Source organism: Lissotriton vulgaris, chromosome 9 (assembly GCF_964263255.1).
Source record: "Lissotriton vulgaris chromosome 9, aLisVul1.2, whole genome shotgun sequence".
NCBI classification, from domain to species: domain Eukaryota; kingdom Metazoa; phylum Chordata; class Amphibia; order Caudata; family Salamandridae; genus Lissotriton; species Lissotriton vulgaris.
This window is the reverse complement of record NC_141697.1, coordinates 892,681,808-892,699,670: the sequence shown is the minus strand read 5'-3', so window position 1 is coordinate 892,699,670 and position 17,863 is coordinate 892,681,808.

Sequence of the window (17,863 nt, the reverse complement as noted above, 5' to 3'; positions counted from 1 at the left end):
TTATAAACGAAGGCCTTTCACTTATGCATGCACGGCAAGCTTCTCTTTTACACCCTCTCTGCCATTTTGAAGTGTATGAATGGTAAGTGCATACCAGGATTTTGACACATAATAATCCGATGTCACTTCACAAACACCAAAAAGAGGGTGCGGTAAGGATGCACAGTCCCCATTGCAGACGTCTGCAAACAGCTAAAGGCCCACAAAACTACATATGTACACTTGTTTAACATGTAGCTATATAGCATAGCTCAGTCAACTAAATGGATGTCAAATGCATTCTGCCTAAGTTATAGGCTAAAACCATAGATGAAGGCCTGTAAGAAGTGAGAATGCTTAAAGGACAAGTAAAACCTAGGTCTGCAAGGTTACAAGAACACGTCACCCACTGTGAGCACAAGGTTTTAAATTGAAAAGAGAAAGAATACAACAGCTTCTGCCTACAGTGAGTCACCCTCTCCCAAACCAAGGTCTTCAAAGAAGCTCCCTGCGTTCCAATGTGCTAATATAAATTACCATTTACGGGGATGTGAGGGGGGCAATAACAGAAGCTGTTTACATATATAAGAGTGCAGTCCATTGGAGCAAAACTTGCAACAACCACAGAGAATCAACCAAACATTAAGAGACTGGTGTAACCGAATGTAGCAATCAAAACACTCAGCCTTATTAATTGTACATATGGGAACTATTTAGGAAAAAAAATGCAGACGCCAACCTGCAGCAACCCAGCTCGGGTCACAAAGAAATATGCCAGGCTAATGAGTGCATATTACGGTGTAGAAAGCGGGTACTTGTGCCCACCCAATATGGAATGGCAGCTATCAGTGAACGTGTAGTGCTGTTAGTGCCCATTATTAATGCAGCTTGCAGTGTGTTATCACTGTGGTAGACACAGCTGTGCGGTTACAGTAGCACGCTGCTCCTAGTTAGTGCTGTGCTGGTAGTGTTCACTGTTTATGTATTATTGGCAGCTGTTAGAGTGTTGGCAGTATCCACTGTTGACCCCTTAAATAGCATGTAGAGCAGATAGGTAGGAGGCAGCACGGCCAAGTGAGGTAGGTAAAAGTAGCTGCTGGCACCATTAGTTCCCTGGCTGTCCTGCTCTATGAATCGATCTGCACTGGATCCCAGACTTGGAGCGCGAACTCGAGAGCTGCAGGAGGCCAGGCACCTCCTGGATTAGCAGTTGGAGTAGGACATTACTGGCTGGGATATTTCGAACCGGGCGTGGAGCGACAGAAAGTGGGAGGGATGGGAGAGGAAAACAAAATTGAAAAAGGCCTATGGAAACGCAGTGAAATGAAAGGGGGAAGCCACCTAGGAAGAGCCTAGGTAAGCGGAGTAGGAAAGCCTGTATTTTTGCTGGTGCTTTGCTATTTATTTTCGTATTATGTTTCACTCTGGATTTTTATATCTGTTCACAACTAAATGTCCTTTTGGGTGTGTAATCAGTTGATTCATTTCCTGCAGCGCAGCATTTTGTTCTTTATGTAAGGGAGTGAGGGTTTTTTCACAAAATGGGTGTAGTGGCAAAATTACGAACAATCCTACTGATAAATAACTAGCCGTAAGGGGCGGTAGGTGTTGTTTGGGGAAGATATACGGGAGAGTAACTTAACTGCAAGCAGTGCCGTGTGTCAGTGAGTCGCTGTAAAGCCTTGAATACATAAACAGCTAGACTAACCTTCTAAACACTTTTAGTTTGCTAAAACTGAATTTATTTTCACATAAAAAAGGAATTTTTGTTCTAAACAGGAACATAAAGCAGATAATAATTTGCGAAAGCTATATTTTGCATATTTACAATACCATCACACATTTACATGGACGCGCAGGAACACACACTTAAAGCGCCTGTTGGTTTTAGAAACAATAGCAACTTTTGTTTTGCAGGAATGTGGGATATGCGCCTGGGGGAGAGGGAAGGAGGCACGAAAAGCGAACACTGCTCACTGCATTTGCATTAATGCAGCGCATTATTTCCGGATCGTGGCGTTGAAGCAGATTAACGCCAGAATTACTCGGACTTGCCCAATGTGCATCCATGTGACACTGCCTTCTAGTCTCAGCAACGCACAGGGATTGTGGGACATGTAGTTTCAGGTTTTACATTAATCAGGACCTACAAGTCAGGCCAGTCTAGAATATAAATGACAGTTTGAAACAAATATAGTTAAGGTGGGCTGAAGCGGTTATATACGAAGCGGGTCATCTGTCTGTGACTGGTTGAACTACGATGCTTAATCCGCCCAGCTTTCTCTCGTTATTCAGTTACCCCCGGGAAGTGAAGTCAGCTTAATAACTACTAAGTGGAGCCCTGCAACGTGCTATTGTTACTTAGTACGTAACTGTGCAATGGTACAATCACCATGCTTTAAGAACAGAAGATTGCCTAACGAGATGTATATGGCCTTATTTGTAATGATAAAACCTGAAACTACTAGTCCTAGACTGGAAAGCGTCCTCTCCTAAAACGTTAGAATCATTTAAAGGGGGAGAACAAAACTGCATGGTCCAGTAGGTGACTGTATTCACATTAGTTCCCCGGACTTGTCACGGCTTTCCCCAACATGCAACATCTTTATTCCCACAGGGTCAGGGGAATCATACAGTATGTGAATGTACTCCACCAAAACGCTCACCTGAATTTCCTCGCGCAATTGTTCAGTTGGAGGCGAGCAATACCTCCGCCTACAGTGTAGCCAGGTGTGCAAAGTAAAAGCCCCACTTTTGCGCCCAGCAGCAATATCGCGTGGCCTGGGATTAGCGCCCCCACACACACGCATCAGTGTAGCCCACACTCACCATGGTTGAAGCTCTGCAGCAGCAGCCTCTCTGCCCACCTGACCACTGCCTCCATGCGCTCCCTGGAGGCCTGGCAAATGCGGGCTGTGGGTCAGCCGGACCACAGTAACGTGCAGCGCTTTGTTCAACCGATGCGCCGGGAGCTTACTCTAAGAAATGTGGCATCCCTAGGCAGGAAAGGAAAGTGCAGGAAGGAAATGAGAGGCTGTAGCGAAACCAGGAAGAGAGCACGTCATTGCGTGCACATATCGGAGGGCTAGAAAAATGTACCAAAGCTGACGAAACAAGCCGTGAGCGTGCACTCTCCCGAACTTCCGGTTTCGGGATGTGCACGCTCACGGCTGTCGTGGGGCGGGACTTCCGTCTTTGCGCCCGCGCCCATGGAGTGGATGGCCAGAGGACCGGTGGTGTCAGGAGTGGCGGCTGAAGCCACTGATGCGGTAAGTGGGGCTTGGTAAGTGGGGCTTGGTGTGTGTGTGTGTGAGTGTGCGTATGCGTGTGCATGTGCGTGTGTGTGTGTGTGTTTCGTGAGTGTGAAAGTGGAGCAAGAGATGTGCGTATGCCTGTACGTGCGCATTCACGTTCCTGAATCGCCGCGCGTGCACCCCTCTACGTCCCTTGAGGAGGAACTCAATCACAATAGGTCGAGATTCTCGACCTAAAAAGCACCCTTTCTTGGTAAAGATCTACCTTTTCTGACAAATTGGTGTAATTTTGTTCAGCTGTTTTGGCTGAATCACTGTTCCCTTGTCCTACTGGAAAATGCATGGGGAAGAAACGTTTTGGGGCCCCCTTTTTCTCCACAGCCACTTGATGGATCACCTGGAAACTTTCCAAGAAGAAGCCGTGTTGCTTAATCTTTTTTTGTGGAAAGTTTCGTGAAGATTCGTCAAACTGTGCCAAAGTTATCTGTAAACCAAATCATCCATTTCCAATGGAAACCTGGTCCAGTTAAAGTGATGTTATAGTTTGGTGAAACTTACCATTTTAAACCGTAAAAACCACTGAAATTCTCCAATTCGCCAGTTATACTTCAGTTAAGTATAACTGGTAAATTTCTGTGTTTTTTAGAGTTTAACAATACCGTCACTTTAACCTTTGTGTTTCGTCAAGTGCATTTCTGAGGATTTCTTAAAAGTATGATATTATTACCTGAGCAAACCATAAGGTGACTTTAATCCTTTGTTTTTTTAGTGAATTTCTGAGTAAAAAAAAAAAGTAAAGTAACAATTTAAAGGGTGGGCTTCAACCATTGTACTGTTATTATGATTAATAACAAGTGCTGTCACAAAAATATTCAAAATAAAGCATTTTTATTCAATGCAACCATAAACATGTTTAGAGTCTTTTACACACACTCTGCAGACCACAACATGCAGGAACAGAAACAACCACAAGAGATCCCAGCACTCCAGCTAAAGAGCATACAGCTCCAACTTGGAATGCTTTAAAAATAGGGTAAGGTCTCATGGGGTCATACCTTGAATGACCCAGAAGGCTTGCTGTGTTTTTTTCCTAATGTTGTTAGAGGGTTGGCTGTGCTTCCTGTACAGCCTCACATAAAAAAATGGTTTGTGGTGCTCCTGCCCCTTCTTGGGGGCTCCACGGGGAAGTATGTTTTATAAGCCCTCGCAAGGCATTATTGAGACGCTTCACCCGCAGAGGAAGTGACTATGAAATGAGAGGCTACTCCACCAGATTCCCAATAGGCAACATTTCATGCGTAAGTGGGGCAGATTTCAGTCATTATGCAAAAAAAAGGAACATTTAAGTTTCGTTGTCCAGTTAAGGTTCACAACGGGCTATAATACGAACAGCGTTTTCTGAAGGGGTTAAAGAAGCTTACCTAAAGCGCATGTAAAGAAATGGCTGTTCGAGAGGCTGCAATTACAGATTTACCCACACAGGTAGGACATTATCACAAGGTGCGGTCATGCATTCCAGCTGGGAGATTATCACAAGGTGCTGCCATCTATTATAGATTTTTCCAGATGAAATTTAGCAATCTATGATTGACTGATATGAACGTCACTGTGCTGCTAATCATTTACGCATGGGACTTCGGAGAAATGATTTTCTCAGCTCTACATTGTGCTTGGATGGTGGGTGGAAAATAATGCCACATAGCACCGGCAGTATGGGTTTATATGCTGCCAGCCCGTGTCATAGAATTACAGAAAAACAGTTAAGATTTATAGAGCTGGCCAAATGTGGAAAACAGGAGGAAAGTATTCAGCGCAGAGCTTAGTTTCGGCCGGTGGTTCTGATGGTGGGCACCAGCACTCATTTTTGGAGGCTCGGATTAATTTTCCATCTACGGACTTTGATCCAAAGCAAGAAAGTCAGAAAATTGAGCAAGTGGGATGTGGCAGGGTGAAAGCTAGAAAAAGAGTACAAGGAGAAAGCAGGGATGAAAAAAGATCCGCAAAGAGTGAAATAAAAAAACAGTAAGTGTAGGCAGTGGAAGAAGAATCAAGACTAGCCAGTGACATCTTGCATTCAGCAGAGCCCGTGGTGGTCTCCATAGAAAACGTTTGGGCACCTGCCCTTGTACTTTTTTATTTAATAATAGCACTGGTTCATCGGTCAGGAAGTGAGCTCCCTCGCACAGCGTCCCTATGACTCATAGAAAAGGAAAGACTAGATGCCCGGTCTGGGTTCAGGGTCAGGCTGTCCTTTTATTCCATTGGGAGTTTCCTGTAATGTAATTATATTTATATACCCCTGATGAGGCGTCAAAGTGTTTTTGGCAAGCAGCACGCTACTCTGGAACCCAAAAGGATTAGTGGTGGATTAGTGTTAGACCTGGCATCATTGGCGTAGGTCTCCTTTCCCCTGCTACTCTTCCTGTCTTGTATGTTGGCTGGATATAGATATTCTGGGCGCCGTGCCACTGCTACTCAGTGCCACAGCGCAAATGCTTCATGTATATAAATGACTGTGTGAAGTAGGATAACTCTAATGTTTAACATGTTGTTAAGGATTACTGTCTATCACCCTATCTGGGCCTAGGAACCCGATAGGAACTACGAGTTTAATATGTTTATAATCGGGCCAGCGAGGGCCACCTTTAAGTGACGACCGTTAGGGTATTGTATGTTGTGAAATGCCTTTCCTGAAAACTCGATAGTTTCTTGTTTGAAGCTTTACTTTGGGCTGTTGCGAGTATGCGTATTGGCCATCTGGGTTTGGAGCAGCAGGGCCAGCTGGGTCAGACCTGGCTGGAGGGAGGGATTGGTATTCCAAGTGTGGGGAGGGGTGACTCTTTGATCGAAGCAGGGTCGCGCCTGGCAAGGTGAGTGATGGCTCCACCTACCACTGGGTGTCTGATAGCAGACCCCCTCATTCTGAAAGGGCAGGAAGTCGCCTCGTTAACCAAGTGCTTCCCAACCCCACCAATCTGGTTCTGACCGGCGTCAGTGATTTGCAACCTTAGAGAACAAAGACTTGTTAGGTATAAAACGCTACGCTGGAACTTTGGCCAAGTGTGTTTCTTCTGGATGTCAAGACGAGACACAGTCCGAGTGAATGGAGAAAAGGACATTGCAACTATAACCCATCTTGCCGAAGAAACTACCCGAGGGCCCAAATCGAGGGAGCCTCCTTCCGAAGTCTCAGGGACTTTAGACTTCACCCAGTCTGCCGTTGGAATTTCCGTGCGGGGAATTCCGCTTACAGGTGAGGCCCGGTCAAGTAATCCTGAGCCTCTAGGTCTACTGTAAGGGCCGTGGACTGGACCTCTTCTGAAACTTTTACTGAACTTGTGCGGACCACTGCAGCTCAGACGGAACTGCTGCCGCTGAGCGCCCGCCTAACTCTGAACCTTTGAACCTTTCTTTGCTGAACCTGTGCGGGTCGCTGCAGCTCAAAAAGCCACTGCGGCTGAGAGCCCCCCTAAATCTGCACCCTCCAACCTTCTGCAGGATCCCATGGGCCGCCGCAGTGGAGAGAGAGCTGTAGCCGCTGAGTGCCCACATCTTCACTACTGTGCACCATCATGATTTGTCCCGTGGGCCTCTGCAGCTGAAAGAGAGCTGTAGCCGCTGAGTGCCCACACCTTTTGCTACTGTGCACTATCGTGATTTGTCCCGTGGACTGCCGCAGCCGAGAGAGAGCTGTAGCCGCTGAATGCCCACACCTTTTGCTGCTGTGCACCATCGTGATTTGTCCCGTGGGCCGCCACAGCCGAAAGAGAGCTGTAGCCGCTGAGTGCCCACACCTTTTGCTACTGTGCACCATTGTGATTTGTCCCGTGGGCCGCCGCAGCCGAGAGATAGCTGTAGCCGCTGAGTGCCCACACCTTTTTGCTACTGTGCACCATCATGATCTGTCCTGTGGCTCACCGCAGCTGAGAGAGAGTTGTAGCCGCTGAGTGCCCACATCTTTGCTACTGTGCACCATCGTGATTTGTCCTGTGGGTTGCCGCAGCCGAGAGTGAGCTGTAGCCACTGAGTGCCCACACCTTCTGCTGCTGTGCACCCTTGTGAGTGGTCCTGTGGGCCGCTGCAGCCGGAGGAGAGCTGTAGCCGCTGAGTGCCCACACCCCTGGCCACTGTGCACTCCCGTGAGGTGTCCCGTGGACCATGCAGCCAGAGGAGAGCTGTAGCCGCTGAGCGACAACCACCCTGTTTTACTGTGCATCATCGTACTTTGTGGAGTGGGGCGCCGCAGCTGAGAGAGAGCTGTAGCCGCTGAGCACCCGCACCCTTATAATCTTGGACTACTTTGCATCCCCCTTTGGAATTGTCCCGCTGGCCTCCACATCTGAGAGAGAGTTGTAGCCGCTGAGTGCCCGCACCCTTGACAACTTTGCATCCCCCCGGAATTTTCCTGTGGGCCGCCCTGGCCAAGAGAGAGAGAGCTGCTGCCGCTGTGCGCCCACCACAGAGAAACCCACGAGAGTCCTTGCCTCCCCCAATCAGGGCTGCCGCGTGCTGCTATTGCGGGGAGCCCGCCTGTCCCCGGGTGCCCGAGTCAGTGTGGATGCATGCGGCAGACTTCTGCCGCTCCGTATTGTGGTCGCTTTTAGTCCACCTGTCACCGTCTCCACTTCTTTAAGAAGCTGTGTGCTGTCCCCCTTCCAGCGACAGGTACCTAGTGCGCGACGGATCGCTTAGGCCCCGTCCCTGAACTCAGTCAGTGTTACAATTGGATCAAGACGTTGTCATTCCTTTGAGTCCCTACGGGTTGACGTGAATTGTTATTGTTGATGCGCTTTGAGAGTTGAGTTAAACTGCTAGATAAAGATATTATAAAGATATTATTTTTCTATACCTACCTGAGTTGTGTCCTTTTGTGGTGTCATTGCTGCCTTATTGTATGTGGTCCTAAATGCTTCACACACTGCCTCTGAGATAGGCCTTTTCTGGAGGGAGTGAGCCGACAGGCCACCGCCGAGGCCGCAGGTGATCAGACAGGGTCAAATTGGATCTATTGGGGAATGATCTCCTTTACAGCAAGCCTAAGGTTACTGAACCTGGGTCAGCCCGTGTGCTGGTGGTACCAGAAGCGCTTCCAAACCTTCCTACTGGTGATGGCTCATGATGTGCCATTGGCCGGACATCTGGGGCAGACCAAGACCTTTGAGAGGCTGGTCACCCACTTCTATTGGCCCCAGATGTGCAGGAGCTCAGATGCTCACTGCAGAACGTGTGAGACTTGCCAGGCAAGTGGGAAGAGTGGGGGGAAGCTTAAGGCCCCCCTGCAGCCCTTCCCTGTTAGCACCCCATTCGGGAGAGTGGGCATCGATATTGTGGAGCCTCTGGACCCCAAGACAGCCATGGGCAACAGGTTCATCCTGGTCTTGGTGGACCATGCCACCCAGTACCCTGAGGCCATCCCACCCAGGACAGTGATGGCCCCAAGGTGGGACGAGCACTGATGGGGATTTTCTCCCACGTGGGGTTCCCCAGAGAGGTGGTGTCCGATAGGGGAACTCATTTCATCTCCAAGTACATGAAGTCTCTGTGGGAGGAGTGTGGGGTGACCTATAAGTTCAACACTCCTTACCTTCCCCAGGGTAACAGGTTGGTCGAGAGATTCAACTGGACCCTTAAGGGCATGATTATGGGCCTAGGTGAGCCCATGAGGCGTAAGTGGTATGTCCTCATGCCATGCCTCTTGTTTGCCTACTGTGAGGTGCCACAGAAATCCTTAGGGTTCAGTCCCTTTGAGCTGCTCTATGGTCACTCGGTAAGGGGGCCACTGAGTCTGGTCAAGGAAGGCTGGTTACAATCTCCCAGGAAACCTCCCCAGAATGTGTTCAGTTACATACTGGCCTTCAGAAACCAGACTCTGCATTTCAGGAAACTTGCTGAGGCAAACCTGAAAGCCAGCCAAGAGGTGATGAAACACTGGCACAATCAGAATGCCACTCTGATCAAGTTTTGGCCTGGACAAAAGGTTTGGGTCATGGCCTCCGTGGAGTCTTGCTCGCTCCAAGATAAGTGGACTGACCCCTTTGTGGTGGTGGTGCGCAAAAGTCCTGTTACCTACATGGTGGACTTACGGTCTCCTAAGAACCCCTTACGGGTCCTATATGCTAATTGCCTGAAGCCCCACTTTGAGAGGTCGGAGGTGAGCATGCTCCTGGCCACCGATGCTGGGATAGAGGAGGAGAACAAGCCCCTTCCTGACCTCCTGTGTGCCGGAGAGTGAGATGGGTCAGTGGAAGGTGTGGCCCTCTCCCCCGCACTGACCCCTGAGCAGCAGGGTGATTCTCGTCAACTGCTGGGACAATTTGGTGATCTGTTCTCCCTCGTGCCTAGTGGCACTGATTGGTCTGTCCATGATGTGGACACCGGGGACAGTCCCCCCATTAAACATAAGGTTTACCGAGTGACTGACCGGGTAAGGGCCTACATTAAGGAGGAGGTCACCAGAATGTTTGCCCTTGGGGGGATTGAGTCCTCGAGCAGCCCATGGTCCAGCCCAGTGGTTCCGGTCCCGAAAGCTGCTGCACTTGGTGCTACCCCAGAACTTCGGTTCTGCATGGACTATCGGGGCCACAACTCAGTCACCAAGACTGACACACACCCCATCCCCCGAGCTTATGAGCTCATAGATCAGTTGGGGGCTGCCACATACCTCAGCATATTTGACTTGACGTCTGGGTATTGGCAAATCGCCTTGACCGAGGGAGCAAAGGAGAGATCAGCCTTCCCCACCCCGATGGGCACTACCAGTTTCGGGTGATGCCCTTTGGAATGAAGAATGCCCCTGCCACCTTCCAAAGGTTGGTCAATCGGGTGTTGGTTGGGCTGGAGGACTTCAGTGTCGCCTACCTGGATGACATTGCGGTGTTTAGCTCCTCTTGGGAGGACCACCTGCCCCACCTCTGGGAGGTATTGATGGCACTGCGGCTAGCAGGCCTCACAATCAAATCCAGAAAGTGCCAGATTGGACAAGGTTCAGTAGTATATTTGGGACACCAGGTGAGGAGCTGCCAGGTGGCGCCCCTTCAGTCCAAAATTGAGACTATCCTGGCGTGGGAACCCCCAAGACTCAGACTCAGTTGAGGGCCTTCTTAGGACTCACAGGGTACTATCGGAGGTTTTTAAGGGATATGGCCACATTGTTGCACCATTGACTGAGCTGACTTCTAAGAAGCAGCCAAAGAAGGTTAACTGGACTGACACCTGTCAGAAAGCTTTTGACGCCCCGAAAACCGCCATGTGCGCTGCACCCATACTTCAGGTGCCCAACTTTTCAAAGGAATTCATTGTCCAGACAGACGCCTCAGTGCATGTTATAGGGGCTGTTCTGTCACAGATCACTGAGGAGGGACTAGACCAACCGGTAGCCATTCGCTGTGGTCTGTGTGCTGAAGAAGTTGAGACCCTATCTGTTTGGGACTCACTTCCGGGTTCAGGCAGACCATAGGCCCCTTAGATGGTTGATGCTGATGAAGGGTGAGAATCCCAAGTTGTTGAGGTGGTCCATTTCCCTACAGGGTATGGATTTCACGGTGGTACACTGCCCTGGTACCAAACACACTAATGCTGACGGTCTATCCAGATTTTTCTGCTTTAGTGAGTGGAACCCCCAAGGAGATGGTTAGTTCTCCCCCACATTTCAGCTGGAGAGGACGTGTGTTAGACCTGGCATCATTGGCGTTGGTCTCCCTTACTGGCATCATTGGCGTAGGTCTCCCTTCCCCTGCTACTCTTCCTGTCTTGTATGTTGGCTGGATATAGATGTTGTAGCTACTGTGCACCATCGTGATCTGTACCGCGGGCTGCCGCAGCTGAGAGAGAGTTGTAGCCGCTGAATGCCCACATCTTTGCTACTGTGCACCATCATGATTTGTCCCGTGGGCCACCGCAGCCGAGAGCGAGCTGTAGCCGCTGAGTGCTCACACCTTCTGCTGCTGTGCACCCTCGTGAGTGGTCCCGTGGGCCGCCACAGCCGGAGGAGAGTTGTAGCCGCAGAGTGCCCTCACCCCTGTCCACTGTGCACCCCCGTGAGAAGTCCCGTGGGCTGACACAGCTAGAGGAGAGCTGAAGCCGCTAAACGCCCACCACCCTGTGTTACTGTGCATCATCATGCTTTGTGGAGTGGGGTGCCACAGCTGGGAGAGAGCTGAGCCGCTGAGCGCCCGCACCCTTGACACCTTGAACTACTTTGGATCCCCCTTTGGAATTGTTCAGCGGGACGCCACGGCTGAGAGAGAGTTGTAGCCGCTGAGTGCCCGCACCCTTGCCAACTTTGCATCCCCCGGAATTGTCCTGTGGGCCTCCGCAGCAAAGAGAGAGAGCTGCTGCCACTGTGCGCCCACCACGGAGCAACCCAACGAGAGTCCTTGTCTCCACCAATCCGGGCCGCCGCAGCCGGGTGCTGCTACTGGGGGGACCCCACCTGTCCCCGAGTGCCCGATTCAGTGTGGATGCACGCTGCGGACCTCTGCCGCCCTGTATTGTGGTCGCTGGGAGTCCGCCTGTCACCGTTTCTTCTTCTTTGAGAAGCTGCGTGCTGTCCCCCCTTCCGACAGGTACCTGGTGCGCAACGGGTTGCGTAGGCCCCGTCCCTGAACTCAGTCAGTGTTACGTTTGGGTCGAGACATTGTCATTCCTTTAAGTCCCTACGGGTTGAAGTGAATTGCTATTGTTGATGCGGTTAGAGAGTTGAGGTAAACTGCTAGATAAATATATTATTTTTCTAAACCTACCTGAGTTGTGTCCTTTTGTGGTGTCATTGCTGCCTTATTGTACGTGGTCATAAACGATTCACATACTGCCTCTGAGATAGGCCTAACTGCTCGTGCTACGTTACCATAGGGTTGAGCAGGGGTTATCAAAAGGGGTTAACCCACTTGCCCTGACTTAGGAGGAAGGGTCCCTATTTGGACAGTGGCGCCAACTTGTGCCAACTAGAGACCCCCATTTCTAATAATTAGAATAGGAAAATATGAGTTAATTTGAGGTGTGGACAAGTGAGTGTTAGTTGGATTGAGTAGGATAATGGAGGGATAGAAGAGGGAAGAGTCTATTAAGTGTTGTTTAGGAGCTCATAGTAGTAACATGGAGTTTGAGATGAGTAAAAATGAAAGATGGAGTAGGGGAGAGTCTCTAGAGAAGGATTAGGCAGATCATAGTAGTAAAAGACCTTTGGGATGAGTCAAAAGATGGGTACATGAGGGAAGAATTTAGAAAGTGTTTTAGAATGAGATTTGGGGTGAGCAAGGAGGGATAGAGGAAAGAGTCTAGAAAGGGTTATTTTGGAGATGGTAGCCACAGAATGAGGTTTAGGATGAGTCAGAGTGGAAGTAGAGGATACATTGAGAGAGGTATAGGGTGAGATAGAGTATTGCATTGGAGAGAGTGATTTGTTTAAAAAAATGTTCTTTGCATATGGGCACGCCTTGTGTATAAGCAAAGGGGAAGCAAGGCACACGTGCTGGTAACAGCAGGATCAATTAGAGATGGGCATAGATCAGACATGCGCAACCACACCGCAGGACTGCAATATGCAGAAAAACAAAAAAATAACTGCAGCACCAGCGTGAAACACAGGAAGATGCTGCAGGCTACAACAACTGCACCACAGTCAAAGACAAACAGCACAGCATACAATGACTGGCAAACATAACAACATGGAGTAAGGGCCACTCAACAAAAATATATAGCGGCATGTTGCGTTATGCCTCTTTTGACTAACATAGTAATAGGCTTTTTTTATTTTTTATTTTTTATTTTTATTTGAGCAAGTTCAAAGGGTACATAAACAAAAGAAGCAAAATAACGCTTCTTACATAAAACATAAAATATGCAAAAGTTTTACAAAAGTGAAATCAAATAGCAAACGAAGATGATTAAAGAAACAGAAATAAGAACTTATAATACATTATTCGTTCTAAGCAGATATATTAAACTGAATAAGTAATGCTAAATTACATGGTTCATTTCACAGTCATTTCATATGGATTCTCAAGTATATTTCATATAATTGGAAAAAGAAAAAGCAATCTAGCAATAGGCTTTTTAACTGAAATTTGAATAAGTGGTACATTTTTAAGTACAATAAAAATAGAACCCTGTGCAAAATTATTGCTAATCTGAGCCATGTTTAAGAAAGACTATTGTATGTGAATCACATTTACATTACGTCAGTATTGATTGAATTATTGATACAATTTATATCTAATTGCCCCTCACCTTGATTTTATTTTTAGTTTACTAACCGAGAGGAACTTGCAAAGCACATTTAACCTAAGATACCTTTCAAATAGCATTAGTTTTAATACAGATTGGGGTTTTGGGCCTGATATTCAAAGCATATTTAAACTTGACAAACATGTACACCTGTGCCAGACTCGCACACTGGCAGCAATGCACATTGCTCTTCATGTCCATGATAGTCCTCAGACTCTGACCTGCTACAGTTCTGCAAATGTCCCCAAACACTGGTATGCAGCAATCCCCATATTTGTCCAACACACAATGAAGAAATTATGCATGCTACTATTTAGGTTTCAGGGGGCACCATAAGGCACACATTTTCTTAGTTCCTAGAGCACTGCAATAATGCACATTTTCTTTCTTTTATTAACCACTTATTTTTAACCCTTGGACTCTTCTAATACATGACTCACGCTGAAAGTGCCATACCCAGGAGGGAGGCCTGTCACTAGGACCAAAACCTGCAACATACTCATTGCTGCAGCAGGGACAGTAAACATGATGATCTATGATTGCAGCCTGTGATAGAGGTGGGAAACATACAGCTCAACAATATGTGAATTTTATCCATCGAGATTTGTAAATGGTTTTGGGACCGGTGACCTGCAGCCTACACATTTATGGCTGCAGTCAGTATATTAACCACTGAACTATTTTACTGGGGTTAGAGTCGGATGGCGGTAGATTGCACCTACTACTCTGCATTAGGTGCATCCCCACCTGCTTGTATCTCACTCATATTTTACCTGTAGCACACAAGGCTTGTGTATTTTCCCTCTGCTTTCTCTTTATTTTCATTACTTTCAATTTTCTCTCCTTTTCTGCCCTTTGTTTCAAGAAGCTTCCCTATACCAGCAGGCTCTACTTTCACCTTTCCCCTTGGTTGCTATCTTTTGCGGATTTCTCTCATTCCTTCCCTTAAACTTAAACTGTGATATATTCTTTTCTACCCATTTAGCATTGTCCGCTGTGTTCCACATTACTTCTTTATTGCATCCCACCCTGTCTGTTTTTCCGCTCCGTTATTTCTCTTTATTCTTCTCCCCCCCTCCTTTTTACTCTGTTCTATTCCTTGTGTTTTTTTTATGGTTGCCCTCCCATTGTCTCTCTTTTTAATTGCTTGCTCTTTCACTTTTCCCCCCATCCTTGTTCTTGTTTCAGCCCCCCTTTATATTTGTATTTCTTTTTCTACCCACCTTTCTGTCTGCCTTCTGTGCATTGAGCACAGGTTCACGTGAAGTGACAGGAGCAGCCGAATGACCTTCACGAATTGAGCAGCTGATAGAGAGCTAGTGATGATAGGGCCCCCTTTACAAATTCAATGGACACTTTTGTTAGCAAATGGCTGCTGATTAGTCAGTCAGTCAAAGAACATTATTCTCAATGTTTAATTGCATAAAAGAATATACGGCACAATCAATAAATACAATTCAGTATTAAATTATCTAAATAGCATTATTATAAACCATTTCAGATAAATTATATAAGCAACACATTCTTAACTCATGGCTACAAATTTCATGAATAATTAATTACACCTCATATCAAATTAATATGACATTCAGGAACTAAAATCGATACCCACTAAGCCAGACACCACACCCTTTAACCAATAGCAGTGCCCTCCCTTATCAGTGCATTATTCTTTCAGAAATCTAAAGTGCTTTCCTACATTTTACAATAACCCAAAGGTAAGAGTCCAAAACCAAGCAGACTAAAGTTTTCAAACCATTGAAAGTGGGTCAGTGCTTGCCTATATTGTCTAAAATTAGTGTTACGCAAATAAGGTGCCATTATTGTTTTTCTCTGTTGGGAATAAAATAAACAAAAGAACAGTATGTGATGGGCAGTCTGTTCAGAAATACTGTCATATGGACCCGGGACACGTTTTTATGTGTGTTTGCTGGAACGCCCAGCATAAGTGGAATAAAATGTAACCGGAAACTAGTCAGGATGAAGCAATGCTGCAGGTTATGGACAAAAGTCAGGCAAGTTTGAACATCACATCTTGGTGAAAATGATTTGTGATAGAGATCAAAACTAGATTTGTTTTTGTTTGTCTCCCATCTAATATCAGCAGCGTTTTCTAATTATATCTCCTTCAATTTAGCTTTTGGGAAAGTAGAACAGGCTGATGGGAATAAAATAGCTCACGCAGGCACAGTCTTGCCAGTGAATAACCTACATATCTCAGCCAGGGAATCTCTTTAGCATGATCCAGTTTCAGGCAATCCTTTAATACTGCTTGATTTAGGGCCATTGTCTCTCTCTTCCAAATAGAATGCCACATTATCAGAGGGGCCAATCTAAGTGCGTCACTAATATATGGGAATCCCAACTCATTATGGCATATGTCATTTGAGCGGCTTTGAGGCAAAGAGATTAGCCTTTTAGCAAAAGCATCTAAAAATGAGTGGTTAAGGGTTTATATTTACTATGCCCCACAATGCCGCCCCGTAATTGGCTGTCGCCTTTGCTTTTGAAGAATAAATATGTAACATTTCGGGGAAAGGTTAATTACCCACCTTCTTTGAATTTTTGTCAACATTTTTTTTTATTGAAGTATACAGGGGCAAGCAAGAGAACAAAAGCCATAGTCAGAGCCAATGATCCCACGCAGGGGGCCATGCATGCAAGATGAAGGTATGTCAGGCAGGGGGGGCAACAGTTGGCAGCAACAACAAGACTCCCGAGAGGGAGGGGTCCCCGCTGCAATGCATTAGTCAATGAAGTGTCTTGGAAAGTAATCAGCGGGGAAGGCAACTGCACGAGGAGTCTAGGCACATATACTAGTATGACGCCATTCCAAAGGAAGCAGTAAATGAAAAAGCCCCTGACCTGCTAGTTGATGCATAAAGGAACTGACAGTGACTGAAGTGCCTCAACAGAAGGCAAGCGGTGCGCCCCGATTAATGAATGAATGAATGAACTCCGATTTATAGAGCGCACATAGCTGCTCTGAGGCGTCCAAGCGCTAAGCATACCATCTGAGGTTTGGGTTCGAAGATGCAGGTTCAGCTTCATCATTGAGTAGTGAATAGGAGCGTTTTCAGCTGTTTGCGAAAGGAGAGAATATTAGGATTAGATCTAAGATGCTGGGGCAGAGCGTTCCATCTCTTAGCTACATTGTAGGAGAAAGAGCGGCCTCCTGACCTTGATTTCTTTATTGGCGGCACAATGGCTAGATTTGCAGAGGTGGAGCGCAACTGTCTTGTGGGGAGGTAGGGTGTAATGAGAGGGAGATTGATTGCCGGGCCTGTAGACCAGAAGGTCTGGTGGGCAATACAGAGTGATTTAAAGTTTACTCTTTCCTTTATAGGGAGCCAGTGCAGTGTCTTCAGTCCAGGTTTTGCTGATGATCTGCGGGGGAGTTGTAAAAGCGTTCTGGCTGCGCAATTCTATATTAATTGCAGTTTGCGCAGGGTGAAGTCAGGGGCTCCAAGATACAAAGCATTTCCGTAGTCCAGTCGTGATTGAATCAGGCCCAGAACCACGGTTTTTCTTGCGTCAAAGGGGAGAAGAGGCAAGATCTTCCTGATAACTCTCAGGATGCCGAAGCAGGTGGCTGAAAGTTTTGTTGCCTGTTGATCGAACGACAGGGATCTGTCAAGCCAAAACACCCAAGCTCTTGATGGCGTTTTTGGGAACAGGGGCGGGTCCCAAGCTGGGAGGCCAGAGGGTGTCTATGGTAGATGGTACGGTATGACCCAAGAGCATGAGCTCAGTCTTGTCTCCATTAAGTTTGAGACAAGACTTGGTCATCCAGCTCTTGACCATCTCCATGCAGCCAGCGAGATCTACATTGGCTGAGGGTCCACCTGCCTGTGCCAGGGAGACCACCAGCTGGGTATCGTCCGCATAGGTAACGATCTTAATACCAAATGGGCGGACGATCTCAGCCAGTGGCCTCATGTAGACGTTAAATAACGTCGGACTTAACGATGATCCCTGCAGGACTCCACACCTCAGAGGCTTGCTGGAGGAGGTGACATTCCCTTCATACACCTGGAAGGATCTTTCGCTCAGGTAGGACCTGAACCACTCCAGGGCTTTGTCAGATATTCCGGTGTCCGGTTAAGAAAATGAAATCCGACCCCCCCCCCAACCCCACCCTCCTCCCATCATGGTGGCTGCAGGGTAAACATCGTTTACCACGAAGTTTTTACAACGCGGTACCTTTAGCACGCATCCCTTACAACGCAAGTCGTTACCACGACTTGCGCTGGAGGGCGCTAAAGGATTAAAAATAGTAAATTTACTATCCCAACACCTTCCCTAGGGTCCACGGGGACTGGTGTTAGAATAGTAAATTATACTATTCGAAATCCGCACCCCCAACGCAAGTCGTGGTAACGACTTGCGTTGTAAGGGATGCGTGG